This window comes from Lycium barbarum, chromosome 1, assembly GCF_019175385.1.
Source record: "Lycium barbarum isolate Lr01 chromosome 1, ASM1917538v2, whole genome shotgun sequence".
Lineage (NCBI taxonomy): Eukaryota > Viridiplantae > Streptophyta > Magnoliopsida > Solanales > Solanaceae > Lycium > Lycium barbarum.
Genome location: NC_083337.1, coordinates 91,475,225 through 91,499,929, shown reverse-complemented (window position 1 = coordinate 91,499,929; position 24,705 = coordinate 91,475,225).

The following is a 24,705-nucleotide window of genomic DNA, read 5'->3' as shown; positions in this document are numbered from 1 at the left end:
TATGGGGCGTCATACTACTTCGGGAGGGTTCCCTTTATAGTCGTCCTTTACTGACTTTCCGACATGGCTTCTTTACCAACATCATGGGGTAATTTTTCACATCACTGATTCAAATGCCTTCGTAATATATTTTCTCGTACCCCACGTAATTGTCGAACCATAAGCTATATTCTTGTAACAGACGAACGCTTTCCAGACGTCATAGTCCATACTATTCCTTGTTACACTCCTGAGATCCCTACCGCATCAATATAATCCCACTTCATACCAGACACTTCTTACCAACAGATTCAGGACTGGAACCGGACGCGTTGAGGCATATCGGACGGATTCGTAATCGGAAGCAGACATCCTAAACTCTGGCGGGTGGATTCATAATCAAAAGAAAAGATACGGAAGTATGTCAGACAGATCTGAGATCAGAGTCAGATGTATAAATAGGTATCGGACGGATTTCGAAATCGGAATCAGGCTTACAGAAATGTATCATACAGAGTCGCACTTAGAATCAGACATGCGGAGATGTATCAGACAGATGCGTGATCACAATTAGACGTACAGAGGCACACCAGACGAATTTATGTCCGGAGTCAGAAATACAGAGGTGTGTCAGACAGATTCGTAATCGGAGTTAATCGTACAGAGATATGTCAGACAGAAACGTATTCGGAGTCAATCATACAAATCGTCTTGGGTGTCGCTTATCGACTCTTTCAAAGATTCTGCTTACTCGCTTTACTTATCTCTCTCTTACCCTACTATCCATACTCTTTTTCCTTTAATAACTATCGTCATACCAGACTAACTTACGATGTAATTGGGCGTTTTCTATCCCCTGACAACATTCGGGTTGTCGCTGACTGTTATCCAGATTCGCTAAATTTTCCGAGTGGTACCACATCGGACTGTGTGGTGTTTGTAAAGGCACTAATTACTCCATACATTCTCTTTCCCTTTAGATTACCCCAAACTTTCATTTATATCAGTCATACCTACACTTGTGCAAAACTTTGCATTACTTCCTAGGGGGTCACCCATCCCAGAATTGCTCTGGCCTGAGCACGCTTAACTCCGAAACTTTAATGCATTTCGACGCGTTAGGGCAGATATAATTTCGTCGATCGCCCCGCACGACCTTTGTCACGTAATTTTAGAGCAAATCGGGGTCTTCGCAAATTTTCGGAAAATTTTTGTAGCGGGTCCCACCCCCGGCTAAGTCGTACCACTACCATGTCGCCTTTCTGAATCTTAAACATTCACTTTCATACACATATACATATGATTACAGGTAACCCACGGATTTAAGTCTTCGTCACACGAATTCCGCCTCCAAATAATCGGTGGAATCTGATAAAATGTCACCGCAAGGTGTTCTTCGGCCACCGACAGAAGGAACTATAGTCTGACAAGTATCGCGGGACCTTTTTGTACTTAATCTACATGTTTACCTCCATATCCCTGGAAAAATTTGGGCAGAGTTTCCTCTATATTTCTTACTATCTGGAACCTGTACACCAGAAATACCAGCCATGCCGCACAGGGCTAACACAGATATACTCACATACATATCATATCATGTCGTATCGCAGCCACACGGGGCTGATAACTTCAAATAAGAATTATAACGCCGTCGACACTTACCACACGTGCCCCACTCAAATGGCATCGGAGGCACTTTCCTGTTTACTTCCATCCAGAATTTCCAAAATCACTCTGACGGTGGGGACATTTAGTCGCCCTTGTCTTGGGTCACTAGATCTCTAATTCCTTTAAATTTCCGTCGTCTTCATAGAACAACGTCTTACAAATATCATACACACATAGGAAGTTCTAAAAACTCATACACTTATGAATAATCAATATCGAGTCTGACCTGGGGAGCTGCCGTGAGAGGTATGTCCACTATCATCCACGTCTGCCTGCTCCCTACCTATGCGGTCTCCATTATCACTCGCATCCGAATCGGAGGGGTATGGACGATCAGACAAATCCCGGCCCACTGGTGACCCAGGCCAAGAACAGGAGAAATCCATAGCACTCTCCGAGGTGGCCGGGCTATCAAGGTTCTCCCTAATAATAAAAGCTGGTGCATACTTGAAAATCTCCTCCTGAGTCATCCCAGAAGAATGCTCCGATGGGCCTGCCTCATGAATATCCTCCTCCTCGGAGGTAAGAAGCTCCGGAGGGGTCATCGCCAAATCCTCCGAGATATCTGTATCGTAGCCATCCTCCACGGGATCCTCTGCTCCAGGGTTCGGAGACTCTGGAGGAGTCGTAGATGGGTCCTCCGACGGATCCGTATCGTAGCTATCCTCCGGGGAATCCTCCGAAGGATCCGTCTCGATCGAGTAACTGGGGCCCTGCCTACTCGGCCCCGGTGACAACCTGGGGGCCTTCTTGGCACCCCCATCCTCATCGTCGGAAGTCGTCCTCTTCATTCGTCACCAACCTACAACCACCTGCAAGGAGAGGGTCAGAAACATTTTCCCGAATACCGACACTTCTGCTCCTTTGGAGCCCCGCTGTAGATACAGCAATTCGTAAGGGAGAATCATACTAATCATACAGCTTTATCGCACGATCTAATAATTAAAAGAAGGGTAACATCCTAAATGCCCTGTAGCTTCCTGTTTATAGATGTGGTGCACAACACATCGATAAACAAGACTCTACTAGACACGGCCTGTAGACATACCGAGGACTAACCGCTCTGATACCACTTTTGTCACGACCCAAACCCCGTGGGCCGCGACTGGTACCCTAACTGGGTACCCATACATACCTACCTGATCGAATTCGAACCATACAGATTTTTTTTTTTCGTTTCAAAACAGAAGTACGGAAATAGGCCGATACAAATACGGCACGCGCGCAACCATACGTACATATACATATATACCTGAACATACAAACATTTACAAGTAAGCCGATAAGGCTAACATACAGACGAAACCCGTAACCCACACATCTATCTACAGGCCTCTACAGACATACAGAATCATATGGCGGGACAGGGCCCCGCCGTACCCAGAATATACACACATACGGAGTACACAGAAGACAGAAGATATATACCAAAAAGATATGCTCCGAGTCAAGGGAGCTCTTCAGATAGCAGAGTCGGAAACCTACGCTGGCGGCGTATCACCTGGCGCGTCTGTACCTGCGGGCATGTAGCGCAGCCCCCGAAGAACGGGGGTCAGTACGGAAAATGTACCGAGTATGTAAAGCAAAAACGTAACAGATATAAACATAGTCCGAACTAGAGTCACAGAAATATAACGGGCAGAATCATAAGTCAAACTGACGGACAGAGTTATGATCCAGACAGACACATAGAATCGTGTCACACACCAATGAACAGAATTATAGTTCGGGCAGACAGACAGAATCATAATGCGGACAGACGAGCAGAATCTGAATTCATACGGACATACAGAAGCAGAAGCCATACGGACATACAGAAATAGTCGTACCACGGACGGACAGACAGTAGTATGTCGGACAGAATTATGCATGCAGAGTAGCACAGAGTCATACAAAATCATACAGAGGCGTGTGCTTTATAAATACAGATGGCACACGCATATATTCATACAGATCCCGGCCCTGTCTGGGGGCGCGGTAACAGAACCCGGCCCTCTTAGTACGGGACGCGGTGGACAGACAGAATCAAATCAGATCATATGCCATCCTGGCCGCCATCCCCATACACAGATCATACAGACATACAGATCCCGGCCCGTACGCCGAGGGACGCGGTGAACAATGCAGAGAAATATGCACGATAACAGAACCTGGCCCGGGTCGCAGTGAAAGAATGCATTGAGACAGACACGAACCGATAAATGAGAAACCACCTACCTACAGACTCAACATACAGACTCAATCAAACTGAAGGGTGCCAAACGGCGAGCCAAAATCAGAATATCCAGATAGTATGCATAGCACGCGTCTATATCCTAGTTGGGAAGGCACGACAGATTATTACCAGAATGAGATTCTCAGATGTTCAGAGATCATAATGTATAAATTACACAAAAATAGCCATAATATACATAAAATAATAGTTCAGAAGTTTTTGGAGAAAATCGGACCAAAACAGATGTATTTTAAAATCGTACCGGAAGTATTGGGCCTTGTGGGCCCACCTCGGACCAACCCGAGGCTACATACGTAAATTATTGATAGTTGACCTTATGAGGTCACCCATACTCAATCGGAAGTGTTCCGACTCCGTTTGGGGAAATTTTGTGCAAAATCTCACTTTAAGGGCAATTTGTAAGAAAATAGGTTCATTTGAATTGAAGGAATTGGAGCGGTTTTCCGTCTCGAATTCCAGGGAGCGGAGTCGGACTTAAGGCTCGCGGCCGAGCCTACCACATCCAGAACATGCCTAGGAACGTAGAGAAGTGCTTCACATACCTTGATGGCGCCTTATGCTCGCTTGGCGTCAATCCAAATTTCGTCCAAAATCTGGAAATGGTCAAGTTTACCATTTGGTTAGTTCCATTCTTTCAATACTCTAACTTTACACATAATTGCCTACCGAAATTTTGGCAGCATTTCCTCTGTATATACGACATCCCCGAGACTTAGCTCGGCTCAATTTAGCAACACAACAACCCAGAGGAGACATCCAAACAACAACAAACATCAATAAACACTAAATCATACGCTATGGCATTATTAGCCACCTTTCGACACGATGAATCATCTTTCGTTTCAAGCTTACATTTCCAACCAAAACCTATTATTTTCATATCCATTATCCATCAAAATCATTACGACACACATCGGAGGAATCCATAACATGTTCACATAATATTCATAAGATATTCATAAAATTCACAAACATTCAACTTTCCATCAAGTCACTACTTTTCCAATCCCTTCCTAACTTTCAACAACTTAATAACCAATCTTCCATAACAACACAATTAACATGCTAACAAGATTCAATTCACCTTCCAACACCAACACACACCACACGGCCACACCTCAAAATTCTCAACTTTCCTTAATTCATTCAACTTTCATTTCTAATACAATTCCTACCACACTACAACTAGATTTCAACATAGTTTCAAGTCACCATAGACATGCAATATACATATATGCATTTCGGCCACACACCCCAAATTCCAACACACCAAATTTCCATATTTTTCATTCATTCACACATACTACAACATACATACATCATTTTTAACACAACAAAAGCATGAAATCCTTACCTTTCTTCAAGTCCTACACTTGGAAGATGAAATTGTTTTCTTGCCACAATCTTTATATCAACTTGTAGAGAATCTTGTGCTTAGCAATAATCTCTCAAGAGATGAACTTTTTAAACCAAAGAATTGGCTCCAAAAATTTTTCTTTCTTTTCTTTCTTTTTTTTCTCTCCAAACCCGAAATGCTCTCTCTTGCTCTCTACTCTTTCTCTTTGATTTTTTTCTTGAATGTTCTAAAGGATATGGATGATATATATTTAGCACATGGAAATTAATTAATTCCATGGGCCATGGGTTGGTCTTGGCCGAATGGGCCTCTTAAAATTGGGCCTCACTTCACTTATTTTTTTTGAGCCCAAAATGGTTGGTTACATATGGTAATTCATGGAACAAGTTTCCAAAATTCCAATTTTGCCCTTGGCCACCTTTCGTAATTCCACCCCATTGAATTCATAACCTACACATGCATACCAAGTAAGGTCCAATTGTGGCCTTATTCATCACAAGTCAATTTATCTTGAATTTTTTTGAATAAGCGAAAATGTCGGATGTAACATCAAGATACTATATATATTTCACCGCGCCTTAATGGCGGACAAGATACTATATATATATAACACTGCGTCTATATGGCCGGACAAGACCGCACCTTAATGGCCGGATAAGACCGTGCCTTAATGGCCGGACAAGATGCTTTATACATATTATCGCTCCTTAACGGCCGGACAAGATATTATATATGTATATATGGAAAAGTCTTTTTTTAAAAAGCTAAGAATGCACGACATCCGCCTTAAAAAGGAATTCAGAGGCACAGGTTGATCTCTTTTATATTACTTTATCTTCATACTTTCATTATGTTATTTTCCATGTTCGCTATCTCTTACTATGTTACTATTCATACCTTACATACTCAGTACACTGTTCGTACTCACGTCCCTTCTTGTGGACACTGCGTTCATGCCCGCAGGTTCAGGTAGTCATTCAGATGAGCCAGACCAGTAGGATATCCTCAGCCATAGTCAGTGCACTCCACTTGATCCGAAGTTCCAGCTTTTGCTATGCTATTTATGAGGTGTACAGATGTGGGTATGATAGGGCCTTGTCCTGTCTTTCTACAGCTAGACTCCATAGAGGTCTGTAGACAGTTGTATATAGTGGGAATACCATGTAGCTTTGTGGTCTCCTATTTTCCGTAGCGCATGTAGTGGCTATGTAGGACTGTGTCATCATCCGTTGCACGTATGCCTATATATACATGTCCACGTGTATAAATTATGAGTTTTTCGAGACAGAGTTTATTGCATGACTTTTGGAGCAGATGCTATCGCTCATATATAAGTTAGAAATAGGCCACCAGGTTATTCAGCATATGGCAAGTACGAGTTTAGGGGTGCTTGGTCAGCAGTGATTGGGTACTCATCACGGTCCATGGGTTTGGGTCGTGACACTTGCGATGCCAGTTATCTGCATAGGATTTCTATCGACTCTGCGCCGCTAGTAACCTTTCTTGAATCACTTTCACTTTGTCGACTGCTTGCTGTATTAAATCTGGGCCTACTAATCGATTCTCTCCAAGCTCAAACCACCCTATAGTGATCTACATCTCCGCCCGTATAAGGCCTCATAAGGAGCCATCTGAATACTGGAATGATAACTGTTATTATATGAAAACTTGATAAGAGGTAAATGATCATCCCAGCTACCTCGAAAGTCAATTACACAAGCCCTCAGCATGTCCTTAAGTGTCTGTATAGTACGCTCCGCTTGCCCATCTGTCTCTGGATGAAATGTAGTACTAAAACTCACCTGAGTACCTAATCCTTCCTGGAAAGATCTCCAGAAGTTGGTTGTGAACTGCGCTCCTCTATCTAAAATAGTGGCTGTAGGAACACCATTGAGTCGTACAATCTCCTTAAGATAGAGCTTCGCATAGTCTTCGGCTGAATAGGTAGTTCTGACAGCCAAGAAGTGGGATGACTTTGTAAGCCTATCAACAATGACCCATATTGAATCATACTTCCGCTGAGTACGGGGCAATCCTATAATAAAATCCATGTTTATTACTTTCCATTTCCAAGTTGGATCTCTATCTCCTGTAATGATCCACCAGGCTTCTGATGCTCGATCTTAATCTATTGACAATTCGGGCACTGAGCAACAAACTCCGCTATGTCCCTTTTCATTCCATTCCACCAATATAAGCATCTGAGGTCATGATACATCTTTGTTGACCCTGGATGAACAGAATAACAGGCATAATGTGCCTCTTCCATAACCTGTCGTCGTAGCCCTGCAACATCAGGTACATATAATCTGTCTCTATACTGTAGCACTCCGTCAGGTGTTGTTACATCTTGGAAAATTTTTTGTTGATGCACAGTGAATAGACTAACGAAGGGCATGAAGTATATGATGTTTCAATAAGTAAGAGATAGCATTTGACGACCCTAATCGAGATTTCAAAGACATTCGAGGCAAGAGAAGAAAGTTTGCCAAGAAAGGCAAGGTATACGTTATGTATCGGAAATGATTTACGAGTAACAAGTTAATGATGATTTAATAATGTCTTGGAGAAGAGTTATAACGTCCCTTATATTGTTAATGAGGTGTTAAACAAGTGTTAAGAAGGGTCCATAAGGATTGAAAATCAAACGAGTCGACGAGAACATATTTCGGAAAGCTGGGCATTATACGGTCCAACATACGGACCGTATAAAATATACTGGTCGTATGTTCTACCCAGAATGGGGACTTTCACTGGACCAAGATACGGTCAGACATACGGTCCATATAAAAGATACAGACCGTATGTTGGTCTGTGAAACTGAGTCGGGACAAATTTTAAAATTAATATAAGGGACGCCAACTTCATTTAATTCACTTCACACCTCAAGAACTCTATAGAAATCTCTCCACACTTCTTCCACAAGAACTCAAGAGAAACTCATGATCAACTTCATCAAACCAAGAGAATCAAGTGTAAGAAACTCACTAGGGTTCATCCAAGGCAAGAAATCCCTTTGGAAGTGAACTAGGGTTTTGGCTCAAGTGAAGTATTTCCACTCAAGGCTCATTCACACACTATCTAAGGTAAGTTTTATGATCATTCCATGTTGTTTAAGGTATTGAGAGGTTGAAAGACTTGGATTGTAGAAGGAGATAGAAAATGGGTCATGAATGTGAGAATAGTGGCATTTTTGAATAGTCGTTTGGATTGAGTCATGATTCTTGATATGTTGTGATTATAATTATGTTATAAATGATGTTAAGAACATGAGATAAACATTATATGCGAATAAACATAGTAGTGTACTATGACCATGATTATGGATGAATTGAAATGAAATTGGAAAATATGGATAATGTAGGTGAATGAAGATTGATGTTTATAATATGATGAATGTTATTATAGACATTTGGGAGTTAATATATGATATGAGGAAAGTTGTATAAACAAAGGAAATGCTGCCCAATTTTCTCTAGCTTTAGTCAAGTATGCTAAACTATCGACTAATGTTAGTACCAACTCTATTGAAGGTAGAAACGTGAACATTGAAGGAGAACGATCAAGCGATAGAATAGCTAAACGAAAAGGTATGTAAGGCTAATCCCTTCCTTCTAAGTCATTACTCCCATGGCATGGATTCTTCTATTTTCCCATGACTTTCTTACATTCCAGCAATTATAAGCCTATGATTATAAGGCGCTTAACATGAGATACAGAAACAAGATATGTCATGAGCATGATAGTGATGATGATGAGTTAAGTCTAAAGATCCTAAAGCTAATGATTCTAACTGTGATCCATTGATGTTGTTTATTGGATACACTCACCTTATGTGCCAATTCCTTCAAGGTGAGGCAGAATGCTTATGAATGCTCCATAATGGAATCGGGGGTTCACGACCTTATGTCACCTCGATAAAGTATAGTTGTCTTTGAGTTTCTATGCATGCATTATGATGAGTACATGATGATGATATTACATCATGCCTATATGGCCGGGCAGACACCGCTAAGGCGGGCAACGTATACACCATGTCTAGATGGCATGGGCAGACACCACTAGTGGGCGGCATGAGATAGTTACCCCGGACGCGGGAGGCCTGAACGCGGGCTAATGATGATCACACCGTACCTGTATGGTCGGGCAGCTTATATAGATATGCATACATGATATGATGATGTTTATGAAGTGAGTTAGCATGCTTTATTTCTATCAAAATTGACAGTCAGTTACAGGTTGTCCTTCACTTGATGTCTCCTTATTTCATTGATGTATTGTTGTTGTTTATGCCTTACATACTCAGTACAATGCTCGTACTGATGTATTTTTCTTTGGACGCTGTGTTCATGCCCACAGGTAGACAGGGAGGTGATCCAGATTCATAAGAGCTATCAGTAGACTTTGAGAGCACTCAATTGTTCCGGATGTGCCATTGCTTATTAATTTGTGTATATATATTTTGGGCACGATGGGGTCCTGTCTCGTCCATATGTCTGGTACTGTAGTAGAGGCTCGTAGATACGTATGTGTGGGTAGTATGGTCTCACGATGTCCTTAATGTATGTATATTATTTTGATAGCCGAAGGGTATATAAAGGTAAATATGTTTCAAGTGAAAATGGTTCTCCTATGATTATAAGCATGAGAATAATGAATGAACACAGGATGAATAATAGAATGAGTGGTGCTCGGTGGTTAGCCCCGGGTACCCGTCATGGCCCATAGTCGGGTCGTGACAGGTGTAAACTCGATCGGGGTCTTTTCCTTTTGAAGAGTTGTATCCCTATACTATGCCAGAACAGGGTCCTCGTACTGATGTCTCTTTACCTCTTCTATGATAGGGGGCTCAACAACTCCTCGAATAGAAACTCTACTATCTCCAGAATTAGCCAAACGGACTCCAAGGCTAGCTAGCTGGTAAATCTCACGAACCATCTCCTTCCTTTCTGGCTGCACATCTGTCAAGCTACTCATAGATTTACGTCTAAGAGCATCTGCTACAACATTTTCTTTCCCTGGATGGTATAGAATATCAACATCATAATCCTTTAGTAACTCTAGCCACCGTCTCTATCGGATATTCAGCTCTTTCTGCTTAAAGATATATTGGAGACTTTTGTGATCTGTATAAATATCAACATGGACACCATATAAATAATGCCTCCATATCTTCAAGGCATGAATAACTGCTGCTAACTCCAGATCATAAGTAGGATAATTCTTCTAGTGCTTTCTGAGTTATCTGGAGGCATAGACTATAACCTTGCCATGTTGCATTAATACACAGCCTAGCCCAACACCTGAGGCATCACAATAAATCACATAGCCATTTGTTCCTTCTGGAAGAGTCAAGACCGGTGCTGAGGTCAGCTTATCCTTCAATGTCTGAAAACTCTGCTCACTTGCATCCGTCCACTGAAACTTAGCTGATTTCTGAGTCAGCATGGTCAATGGAGCTGAAAGAGAATAAAATCCCTCTACTAACCTCCTATAGTAACTTGCCAGACCAAGAAAATACGTACTTCTGATGGCGTCGTAGGCCTTGGCCAATTCTTCATGGCTTCAATCATTTAGGTATCCACCCTAACCCCTTCATCTGAGATAATGTGACCAAGAAAATCCACGGAGTTCAACCAAAACTCACACTTAGAAAACTTCGCAGACAACTTCTGGTGCTGGAGTACCCTAAGTACCGTCCTCAAATGGTCCGCATGCTCCTCTTTTGAACATGAATAAACCAGAATATCATCAATAAATACGATAACGAACGTATCTAGAATGGTTTGAATATCCGGTTCATCAAATCCATAAACACCACTGGAGCATTGGTCATTCCGAAAGACATGACTCAAAACTCATAATGCCCGTATCGGGTCTTGAATGCTATCTTCGGAATATCTGCCTCCTTTACCTGCACCTGATGATAACCTGACCGCAAGTCTATCTTCGAAAAACACCTAGCATCCTGCAACTGGTCAAATAGATCATCAATCCTGCGAAAGGGATACCTGTTCTTTATCGTTACTTTATTCAGCTGCTTATAATTAATACACATCTGCAGCGACCCATCTTTCTTTCTCACAAATAGTACCGGTGCTCCCCAAGGTGATATACTAGGCCTGATGAAGCCTTTTTCTAACAAGTTTCTCAGTTGCTCCTTTAATTCCTTCAGCTCTACATGTGCCATTCTACAAGGAGGAATAGATATAGGCTGAGTATCTAGCAATACATCTATAGTGAACTCTATCTTCCGTTCTGGAGAAAGACCTGGAAGTTCATATAGGAATACATCTGGGAATTCATTAACTACCGGGACTGACTGAAGAGCCGGTACCTCTGCTTTCTTATCATGCACTTGAACCAGATGATAAATATAGCCTTTTCTAACCATCTTCCTTGCCTTCAGGTATGAAATAAACTTACTCCTCGGCAATGCTGTGTTCCCTCTCCACACTATAATCGGCTCTCCTGGAAACTAAAATCGAACTATCTTTTCTCTACAATCAACATTAGCATAACAAGAAGCCAACTAATCCATACCCATAATATGTTACACCTCGAAAATTTCATGTCATTGCGCGGTAAATAGACGCAAGCTTAAGGTGAACATGAGGCCCTTATGATTATAAGAAAGGTATTTGGTGGCCTAAAAGTGCATACGATAAGACTTTGAAGTGATATGAATTAGTGAGACTAAGTTCGTCAAACTAAGGTGAGGTATAAGTTGTGTTTGGGGAAGATTTTGAAACCATCGAGTTAAGAAGTGACTGGTAATGCCTTGGAGAAGATTTATAGGGATATTTAGATTGTCAATGAAGTTTTAAACAAGTGTTAAGAAGGTTCCATAAGGATTGGAGATCAAACGAAACGACGAGATTAACTTCGGAAATATGGAGTTATACGACCACTTATACGGTCCGTATAACTTTTACAGAAAGGGAAAATCCCTGATGGTGGAATACAGCCACTTATATGGACCGTATAAAGTTATACGGACCGTATAAGTATCCATAAGACATGATCGGGACAGCTTTCTCTGGACAGCTTTCTCTTTAAGTATAAATATGTGACCCAAGTTCATATTTTTCATTTCACATCTTCTCCACTTTTCTCAAGACCCCTAGAAGGTTCCATACATTTCATTAACATAAACTCAAGGTGAATCCAAGATCAAACACCAATAATTAGTGGAATCAAGTGCAAGGAGGCTAACAAGGGTTCATGGAAGCTAGGAATTTCCTTGGAATTGAAGTTGGGGTTTTCTCCAAGTGAAGTATTTTCATCCAAAGCCCATTCGTACATAATAAAAGGTGAGTTTTATGATCATTTCATGTTGGTAAGAATATTTAATGGTTAAAAGACTTGGATTGAGGAAGAAAGTAGAATATGGAGTTCAAATATGGGAATAATGGTATTCTTGAATAGTAACTTAACTTGAATCATAGTTCTTGAAATGTTATGAGTATAATATTGTTATAAATGATATAGATGATGTTAAAGAAGTATTATATGAGGATGAATATGGTGTTATATTATAGTTATGGTTATGGATGACCTTGAGAGGGAATTTTGAGAATTTAATAATGTTTAGCTTAACGAAGTTTATTGATTATGATATTGTGGGTGTTGTTGTTGATATTTGGAGTTGTTAAATTATATGGAGAAAGTTGTAGAAACAAAGGAGATGCTGCCCAATTTTCATTAGCTTTAGCTTAAGCTTAAGTATGTTTCCGGTTATCTAACCTTAGTACGAATTCTCTTGAATGTAGAATCGTGAACATTGGAGGGAAGCGTTTAATCGATAAAGTTAGAGAGGCATAAAGGTATGTGAGGCTAGTCCCCTTCCTTCAAAGGCATGATTCTTATTTTGTGACTTCTTTTCTATATTCCCATAATCTTCTTACACTCTAAAAGAGGAAGGTTAAAGATTCTTAAAAGCTTCTTATGAGATAGAGATGAGCTATGTTCCATGATAATGATTATGACAATGATGATGGTATTGATGCTACGATAAGCTCGATATTCTTATTCTTATGATTTCATTGATGTGGCTTCTTGTTAATAGTCTCACCTTATGTTACTAGTTCCTTCAAGGTGAGACACGACGATCATGACTATTCCATAATATCATCGGAGGTTACCGACCTTACGTCACTCTGATAGAGTTGTAGCTTTCACTGGGACTCTCATGCATGCTTAGGTTATTTTTATGTATTATTACACCGTGCCTATATGGCCGGGCAAACACACAACTGCAATGGGCAGCTGATACCCCTAACGCGGGAGGCCTGGATGTGGGCTAATGATGATCACACCGTACCTATATGGTCGGGCACCTTATATATGTATGATATGATATGATTTTTATTATAAAAGTTAACATGCATGACTTCGCCTTAAGAGGCATCCCGTTATAGGTTTGCTCTTAGCTTTATGTTTCTTTATGCCTTTATTATGCTATCGTACATGCCTTACGTACTCAGTACATTGTTTGTACTGACGTCCTTTTCTTTATGGATGCTATGTTCATGCCCACAGGTAGACAGGGCGACGGTGTGAACACTTAGGAGCTTGTAAAACAAGTTTGCTGGAGCACTCCACTACTCCGGACTCGCCATTTCTTGGTATTTTTTTGTGTTCATATTGGGGCATGGCGGGGTCCTGTCCCGACCTTATGATTCTAGTATTCCAGTTAGAGTCTCGTAGATACCTGTATGTGGGTTGTAGATGCCATGTGACCTCTTCATTGTATTTTGTACATCATTTTTGTAGCCTTATGAGCCCATGCTTATATATATGTTTGGGAGATATTTAATGACTGGTTCCTGATAAGTTTGTGATGAGAATGATATATGCAGGCTGAGTATGATAGTCAGCATGATCAGTGGTGCTCGGTAGTTAGCTCCGGGTACCCGTCATGGCCCACGAGTCGGGTCTTGACAAAAGTGGTATCAGAGCAGTCCTGTCCTAGGGTGTGTCTATGAGTCATGTCCAGTAGAGTCTTGTTTATGGGTGTGAAGCACGCCATACTTATAAACGAGAGGCTGCAGGGCATTTAGGAATAATGACCTTTTTGCTTCCTCATAGATCGTGCGATAGAGCTGTGTTATAAGATTTTCTTTTCCTTAATTGTGCGCTATGATTTCAGCGATGCCTGTAAAGAGGAAGGCAATAGCTGCTCAGAAGGGTAAGACTGCGACAAGAAGACGGGTTGAACAGGATCCGCCGGTGCATATAGAGGAGGGTGAGTCCTATAATGAGGCTCCATCTCACACCTCTCACACTCTGCCTGTATTAAAGGAGCATGAAGGGGCCTCAACTCCAGCTCCGACTCCTATGCCTCCAGTTCCTCCACCGGGTGCTTCGGGTTAACTGATGACCTAGGCCATTCAGTTATTGACTCAGTTGGTTGCCGCTCAGGCTCAACAGCAAAGTGCGGGTTCCGGTGATAGAGCCACTAGTGCAAGAGCTCATGATTTTATGAGTTTAAATCCGTCGGAATTCTTCGGGTCAAAGCCGGATAAGGACCTGCAGGGTTTTATAGATGAGATGTTGAGGACGCTGAGGATTATTCATGCTTCCAATACGGAGTCCGTGTAGTTGGCATCTCATAGGCTACGTGATGTAGCAGTTATTTGGTATAATAATTGGATTTCTTCAAGAAAGGAAAATGCACCATCCCCAGTTTGGCAAGAATTCGTAGATGCTTTTATCTACCACTGTTTGCCAGCCGAGGTTCGAAGGGCCCGAGCTGAAAGGTTTCTGAATCTAAAGCAAGGGAATATGAGTGCGGAGAGTATAGTATCCATTTTAATTCATCAGCTAGATATGCTCCTGCTATGATAGTCGATATGGGAGACAGGGTACATAGATTTGTGAGTGGCTTAGGGCCACATTTGTTCAAAGATTGTTCGACAGCTTCACTCTAGGAGGGGATGGATATCTACCGTATTCAGGCCCATGCCCAAAATCTAGAGGAGCAGCAACAGCCGCAAAGGGGTGAGCGTTGGGAAGCTGAGACACTTGAAACATAGAAGAACATAGAAAATGGGTCTTGAATGAGTGAATAGCGTCACAATTGGAAGATGGTTGAATGGAATCATGAAAGTTGATATGCTATGATTATTAATACGTTGAAAATGATGTTTAGACCATGGAATAAGTATTATATACGAGAAAACGCGATAACAAGTTATAACCATAAATGTGAGGAAATTGGAGGAAAATGGTGGATTTTGCTCAACGTGCTTCAATGATGAATGTTGGTTGTAATATTATGAGTGTTGTTACGAATGTTTGGGAGTAGGAATAGAACATGGGAAAAGTAGTAAAAGCAAAGGAAACTCTGACCAATTTTACCTAAGAATAACAATGCGTCCTTATAGTCGATTAACTAACGTTAGTCCAAATTCTCTCGTGAAGGTAACGGCGTGATATCGAAGGAGATCAAGTGAACGATAGATTAGCTAAACGACCAAGGTATGTGAGGCTAGTCCCTTCTTTATAATGGCATGAATCCTATAGCATGAATTCCTTTCCTTTTCAAGAATTCCTATATTCTGGAAAGCTGAAAGCCTACATCCATAAGTGCCCATATAAGATAAAGAGATATGATATGATGATGCCATGTTGATGATGATGTTATTTGTTGCTCACACTCGCCTTATGCATTATTTCCTTCTAGGTGAGGCAGAATGTTGATAATTGCTCCATAACGAAATCGGGGGATCTCGACCTTACGTCACCCCGATAGAGTATAATTGATCTTGAGTCTCATGCATGTATGATGACAAGTATATTTTGATAAGCATATTATTATAAGTATTTTACGATGAGCATGTCATAATTGCATCACACCGGGCCTAGTTGGCCGGGCAGTCACCGCCAAGGCGAGCAGCTATACGGATATACCATGCCCTTCTGGCATGGGCAGACACCACTAGTGGGCGGCATGAGATGGTACCCCGGACGCGGGAGGCCTGGACGCGGGCTATGTTATTGATTATAACAACGTTCCGATAATGACGGGCAGCTTACATATTTTGCATATATGATATGATGATGAGTATGAGTAAGACAACATGTATTATTTCTCTTATGATTGTCAGTCAGATCCAAATGTTTCATATTGATGTTCTCGATATATTATTATTGTCTTTCTTCATTGTTTATGCCTCTCATACTCAGTACAATATTCGTACTGACGTCCGTTTTCTTTGGACGCTGTGTTCATGTCCACAGGTAGACAGGGAGGTGAGCTCGATCCAGATTCTTAGTAGCTGTCAGCTGATTGAGAGTACTCCATCGTTCGGAGGTTCTTATGATCATTCTTTTGGTGCATATGTGTATTTTGGGCACGACGGAGTCCTGTCCCGTCAAGATGCACAGTATGTCAGTAGAGGCTCGTAGATACGCAGTGTGGGTAGTATGGTCTCATATTTCTCAGGACTATGTATATTGTATTTTGATGGCCAAGAGGCACATGTATATAAAAGTATTTATGTTTTCATATGAAATATGATTATTTTCCCATGCTTTGATTATATAAGTAATAAGAGAGCATTAAATGAGCAAGATGAGTGATAGCACGAGCGGTGCTCGGTGGCTAGCCCCGGGTACCCGTCGCGGCCCTATTATACCCCGCATTTTCAGTGCCAGAGCGTGACACGTGCTTCCTCAAACATTGACAATCACGTTGTTACTACATAATTTAAACTCACGTTGATAGTATTATATTTCGTATTTTTTTGTACGTCGGATTATTGGTAAGCGGAGGTGGGGCCCACACATCAAGATTTTTTTGGGAACACGTGACAAGTTATATGAATCACATATGTGAAGTTAAACACAACTCAAGAAGGACCCTTGAGCCAAATCAAAGTGGAAGTCCTCCAAACAAATATTTTTAAGTAACGTTTTCGGGTGATCTCACTTCGAGGGGCAACAACGGTATTATAAGTTTGGAATTTGGAAACATACCAAGCAATAGAAGTTGTAGATAATTGAATTGGATTTCCAACCATAGGTCGTGGGTCCACAGGCGACGTCGGGATAAGGAGATATGGACGTTTTAAGGCAGGAAGGTCAGTGGGCTAGGCCCAATCCAGGCCCAACCGGGTTAGGCCCATGACCCATGTTTATTTAAGTGATATATCAGCCTTTTCTCTTCATTTTTCAGAACAAAACACCAAGAAAATTCTGGAGAAAAATAGAGAAGAGAGCTTAGAGAGAAAAGATCAATTTTGACCAAAATCTGAGCCCCGAATCCCGAAGCCCGTGAAGAGAAAAGTGTTCTATGTTGCGTTGCCTCCAATTTGAGCTAAAAATAAACCAAAAAGAAGGGGGTGGACGTGGTGGCTGCACACTTGAGGTAAGATTAAGGTTCCTTTTCATTGCTAATAAGTTTATTTAGAGTTCTACCGAACTAGAACGGAGAAAATAGTGTGATAAATTCGTTTGTTGGCGTTGTGAATTATGGAATGAGATTTGAAGAGAATTTTGAATGAAAATAAATGTATTCAACTTGTAGAATTTGGAGGATGTCGTTATTGATGTTGTTAGTATTAATTTCGACTGCCTTACGGAAATAAAATTATTAAATAGTTATATCGCAAATTTGGTTGGTTGAGGAATTTAGAAAATAATGTGTGGGCTGTTTTATGGCATACGTTGTTATTGGAAATATTATGATTAATGTTGGTATTGTTGTTGTTGTTGTTGGTTGCTGAATTGAGAATTCGGGCTAGGCATATAAACAGGGGAGATGCTGCCCGATTTTCGGCAGAATATAAAATAGTATGATTTGAAATATGGTACAAATATGCGACGAAAAGGATAACATTAGCATAAATTCCTTTTAAATGTAGACTTACAAGCTTGGACGAATAAGTGTAGCTTATAAGCGGTCGAACAGGTATGTAAGGCTTACCCTTTCTTTCTTTTGGCATGTCCTAGAGCCAAATAAGGTATGATATGTACTCTGGGGATTACTCTATTCTTTGATTCTGAGTTTGTTTACGATTCTTATTCACTTCTTGATATGAGTATATTCCATATGATCGATCTTATGATAGGATTGAACAACGAGATGAGCATGAAGAGTTTTGTTCCTAAAAGAGTTCTGTATGTGTTAATGTCCGAAGTTCTGTTTGAAATATTTCCGTATGGTATTCGAGAGATATTGGTATGACTAATGTCTGGATTTTGATAGCACGTTTGATTATTCCGTTGAGTCTTTGATTTATTTTGATACGTACATATGATTCCAAAAGCTTTATTTGATTCGATCCATAACGATATTCAAAAGGTACCTAATATGATTGTTGCTTTGATTTTCTAAAAATAGCTTTTGGAACGTTCAAAAAGGTTTCTGTAGTAAAATGTCCATAACTTTCGTTAAAGATCTCGGATTTGCTTTGAAATGTTCGTAAAAGTTCTGTGGTAAAAATGTCTGTAACTTTCATATACTAACTCCGATTAACTTGAAACGTGTTTATGATCCTTCGAACCTCGGTAAGTGTATGTATCTATCGAGTCTGGATTTGTGTGCATATGGTTTCGCACTACTCTGTTCGTGCAAGTCTCAGTATGTTATTCACTGCGTCCCGGGCCAGGTTCTGTTATCATGCGCCTTCCTCTGCATTGTTCACCGCGTCCCTCTCCCTTGCGGGCCGGGTTATGTTATATGTATATCTATATATGATGATATGGGGATGGCAGCCAGGATGGCACATGATGATTCTGTTCACCGCGTTCCACAATAGAGGGCCGGGATCTGTTATCTGCATATATGGTATATGATTCTGACATGCATTGATAATTCTGTTCACCGCGTCCCTCACTAAAGGGTCGGGTTCTGTTACATGCATATATGATATATGATTTTGGCATATGATAATTCTGTTCACCGCGTCCCTTACCAGAGGGCCGGGATCTGTTATATGATTCTGTTCACCGCGTCCCTCACGAGAGGGCCGGGATCTGTTATATGCACACATACGATATAAGATCCTGATATACATAATCTGTGTCTGGAAAACAAACATTCTGACACTCTGGATCCGTACTTCTTCTGACATATGACTTTGGCATATATGATCTGTGCTTGGGAAACAATCATTCTGATATTCTGGATCTGTACTTTTTCTGACATATGACATCTGCATATACCATTTGTGATTGGAAAATAAGCGCTTTGGTAATCTGGATAATGTACTCACTCTTGTACTGTTCGTTTCGATTATGGTTCTGTTTTCTGTATTTCATGCTTTACATGCTCAGTACGTATTCTGTACTGACCCCCTTTCTTCAGGGGCTGCGTTTCATGCCATGCAGGTACACCCAGATGAGTAAAAGTCAATATAGAAGATGTTCCAGCGGCGTTGGCAAGCTCCACTTGCTCCTGGAGTGCTGCCGAGTCAGAGTATATGTGTTATAATTTCTGATAAATGTTAGAGACCTTGCAGACAGAGTCGTGGGTATTGGAAGTCAGTCTGTAAGCGGCTCCATCAGCCGGTGTGTCATTTTGTGTTATGTTATAAAGTCCATGTGGTTACAGATTTTATTTGATTAAAGAAAGATGAAAAGAATATTCTGAAAGCATTTACTATGAATTTCATTTGTATTTGATTTAAAAGTCCAAAGAGATCATGTGTGTAATAAGAGTCTGCGGGTTCGCTCGGCCCTAACTAAGGGTCGGGTGCCCATCGCACCCTGGTAAGGTTAGGGTGTGACAAAGTGGTATCAGAGCACGTTGTCCTATGGGTTGTCTGCAAAGTCGTGTCCAGCAGAGTCCTGTTTATGGGTGTGAAGCCGGCCACATTTATAAACAGGAGGCTGCAGGGCATCTAGGGATTGTTGACCTTCTTTCTGTCTCAGATCGTGCGATAGAGCCAAGTCATAGGAAATGAGATTCCTTATATGTAAGCCTTACGTACGACGGAAGAAGTTGAGTGATGATATGGAAGTTCATAAAGGTAAGTTGGAACATATTTGTTTTGTTACCCGAAATTGGGAGCCCTGGGTGGCTGGAATATGTCGTACACAAATATATGCCCTGTGAGGCATCGTTGGTATTTTCTGTGTGCAGATTCTGAATAGTAAGAATGGTAAAGAAGATTCTGTTAGAATTTTTCAAAATCAGGCTATTTAGTTAGGTACATCTAACAGGAAAGAAGCGTGGAAAGTAAATATTGTAAATGGACGATAAGTGGGGTGAGTTGTTTCAGAAAGGTTATGGATTTGGCAGGGCGATTAAGGCGCGATCACTACCATCGGGAATCTAGGAATCTGGGACGAAGGTAGTTTTACACGAAAGTGAAAGGTGAATATTGAGGATTGAAAAGGGGTAAAATAGTAATTGTAAAGGAAAGGACGTGTTACAAGGAGGTCTCGGAATCTGTAAGACTTCGACTTGCTCCAGATCATGTAATAAAGGTTATGCGAGGAAGTGGACGCGATTATATCAGCATTAAGGCACTGGATTCCATCGAAGTTTCGAGGTTAAGCGTGCTAAGATGGGAGAAATTTTGGGATGAGTGACCCCCTGGGAAGTGAACTAAAGGTCTTATAAATTGAGACATAAGATTAAAATGAGAAGTTAGAGTAGCCTAAGGGAAATCAGAGTATACGGGATGGTTGGAGACCATAAGAGGTCGCGTAGGACGAGGCAGACTAGATTGGTGAAGAGATAGAAAGTGCATCTCAGCTTTGAAATTAGGATAAGTTTGAATAGCGTTTGAAAATGTTTTGTAGGAGAGATGGTAGAAATTATATATATACCTATATATGAATGCGTATAATATTCTACATGTGATTGTATCAGTGGGCATGTATGCCCCAGCAACCGGTGCTATGGTATATTGAAGGCACCGATCGAATAGGGTAATAAAGCGCGAGTAACAAAGAGAGCAAGAAAGGTGTACAAGCTAAGTTCACAAGGGATAATGGAGAGGATGACAAATCCAAAGGACATTTCGGATGATGACTATTATAACGAAGTGACAACGATTGGTAGTTAGTAATTTTTCGAAGAAAAGAAAGAACGTTGTTCTTATGGTCGAAAAATAAAAGAGGCCGCCGGGTATTAGAAAACAGTTCATGGACCATTAATTACACTTAATATGAGAGTATACGCTATGGAATTATATGAACTATCAACGTGAAGCTATGCCCAATTATAATTGTGAAGGGTCTACGCCGGAGAGCCAACAAGGAATAACGATTGATGAAACGATCGCCAATACAAGGAAATTAAAGACAAGTATACTGGTGTCGAGGGATATAGAAAGAAAAGGAAACAAGCGAAGTACACAAGCCTAAGAAGTAGTCATATTATGAGAAAAAGGAGGATGCATCTCCTACGGATACCTTATACTAAGACAGAACAAGTAAAGTACCTAAAGAAATAAGCTGGAAAGAAAGATGTGGCTATGAGTTGCGAGTTCACCACGTGATAATAAGGCGATAAAGTAAGGATATCACCAATAACAAGTAAAGATATGATTATGATTGTCGTTGAAATCAATTCTGAGTACAACACAAGAATAAAAGACTATGACGCACAAGGGGTCTTAGTTGTACATGAGACTTAGATCCTTGATAAGACAGATGGCGGCTTAAGGGAAATGCAATTACGGTTACCGTAAGTCAATTACGGGAAAGAGAGAAATAACGGAGATGGAAAGAAATGGGGAAGGTGACGCTACCAGTGAATGCTGATTATTGAAGAATGGGATAAATGGTACTACACGGAGGGTACAGACGGTTTGACATACTAGTATTCTAAGTATCCCCATGGGACAGAGTTGTTAATTGGAGCAGAGGTAAACATTGACCCATAATTAACGGTTGAGTTAAGTAAAATACATCCTTTGTTTAGATTGCAACATTGGTTGTACTATTGAATTACGTTACTGCAAGATGAGCATGTTAAGACTTCGCACATAAAGTACTGTAACTATAAATTATGGGAAATGGCATGAATATGATGTAGTTTGAAAAGGGAATTAAGGAAAGGGGTACATGAATTCAAGATCGGATATGAGGTAATGGATTTATGAGAATTATAAGTAAGACTTTAAAAGGGAGGGAAGCAAGTAAGGAAAGTATAAGTGTAGAGATTGGAACGACAAATCCTAAAATGTGACAATTATAGACCCTAAAATAAAAAGTGAGAGTTATACGGAAATGATATAGTTGTTGTCGTTATCCATTTCAGTACGGACATTGAGTGAATCGATGGAAGAAACGTATTGGGCTTAAAATTGAAAAGTAAGGATTGGAGACTGAAGTGCGAATTTGTTTTGGACGGCACCGTAAGGTAAGACTCATACGGAGAAAGCGAGTGAATAGGATGCAAAGATTCAAATGCACTCAGACATGAAAAACATATGTAATTTGAAGTGAGAATTGTTGTAGAAGCGAATTCAATATGATATAAGGGTCAGTCAGCAAAAGAATAGAGTGATTGCAGGGTATCTTTCAAGATTGGACTGAAAATAATTCATCAGGAAGAAAAGGAATTGAACGATGTTCCGGTGAAGGGGACAAACATTAAAAGGATATTGGAATAACTACGATGCTTACTATGGAATGACCACCCAGTAAAGGAAGACTACAAAACAACAAGAGCCGAACAACTAAATGACCAGGTTGTAGGAAAAAGATGATGCAATAATGCATCAATTACGATAGTATTAGAAGAAGGATGATCCGATAATGGATGTACCCGAGAATGGGATTATGGACAGAGTACGAGCTTAGTTTAAACATTCGAGGACGAATGTTCCAAAGGGGGGAAGGATGTTATACCCCGCATTTTCAGAGCCTGAGCGTGACACGTGCTTCCTCAAACATTGACAATCACATTGTTACTACATAATTTAAACTCACGTTGATAGTATTATATTTCGTATTTTTTTGTACGTCGGATTATTCGTAAGCGGAGGTGGGGCCCACTGTTATAGCCCGTATTTTGTACGTTTGGATAATTCAAAGTCGTCGTGGGAAGTTATGGGCGAAACCCTAATTTTAAAAATTATATTAATGCATAAGTTGTTATGACTATTATTAGTATGGAAATATGGTAAGAGGCTAAGGGCAAGAAGAGAAATTCGCAAAATGGCTTATGGAAATATTGCGGAAAGAATAGGGGCAAAACGGGAATTTCACCAAAAGGATCATGAGAATTTAAAAAGGGCCATATTGGCCATGTGACAAAATATATATATATATATATATATATATATATATATATATATATGAAATGAAAAAGAAAAAGAATTAAAAAGGATGACAAATTAGTCTTCTTTTATGGAATTTCAAGAAAACTCTAGAGAGGGGCATGTGCCCCTCACATGCCACTAAAACTATATGTATATATAGGACTAAAGTCTTGAAAAAGAAGACAAATACATCATTTGTGCTCTAGACAATTCAAGAAAGAAAGAGAGGGAGAGAGAGACTTGGAGGCTTCGGCAAGAGGGGCTGGCCGAAGCTTGCCCCTCGATTTTGATCATGAAAAATTCCTTTCTTTTGATTTCTCTACTAATTAGAAGGTTCTCTACAACATGGAAGAGTTGTTGGAATAAGGAAACAATTCATTTGGACCATTCATGACCTTGGCCAAGAAGGAGAATAAGGAGAAAAGGTAAGACTTAATCTTGATTTTCATATGCGATGTGTGACTTGTGGATGTTGTGGAATGTGGAAATGAATGAAGTTTGCAAAAATAAGGTGTTATGTGTGTTTGGTCGTGTATGTGTGTGTTTAGTAACGTGTATGTAACATGGTGTTGGAGTAATGAATCAATGGTATTCAACTCTTTTGTGTGTTGTGGATGGTTCCTATATGTTGTAGGTTGAAGAAATTAAGGAGATAAATGAAAATATGTGTATTGTATGTTGGCCGAAAATATGTATGGTGTTGGATTGAATTGATTAATTAATATTATTTAGTAAATTGAGTGTTGAGTTGTGGATTATGTGATGAAAAGTGAAGGTTGTTGTTGTTGTTGTTGTAGATTTTATGATGATCATGGGAGCTTAATGATTCAAGTAAAAGTGAGGACTGTTATGTGTTGTTTTAGAAGTGAATACGATTTGTACATGGTTTCTTATATTGTGAAAATGATGTTGTTAACGTGTGTATTATGTATGTTGTGAATGGCCGCGTATATGTTTGGTATTGTCCGTGGATATGTCTTGATGTATACGAAAGCTAGACCAATTTTATGTAGGGTATTGGTTGGCGTTGTGATAAATAGGAATGAATGGAGAAAAAAAATATATGAAAATATGCATGTAGTTGTTGTGGCCGAATGATGGGTGAATTGGTAAGTTGAAGTGAATCGATCCTATTTAATATCTCGATTGTTGTGTTGTGAAGTTCATGATGGAAAATGAAATTGAAATCATTTGCGGATTATGAAAGAAATTACTACTATTGGAATACATTCTGAGTT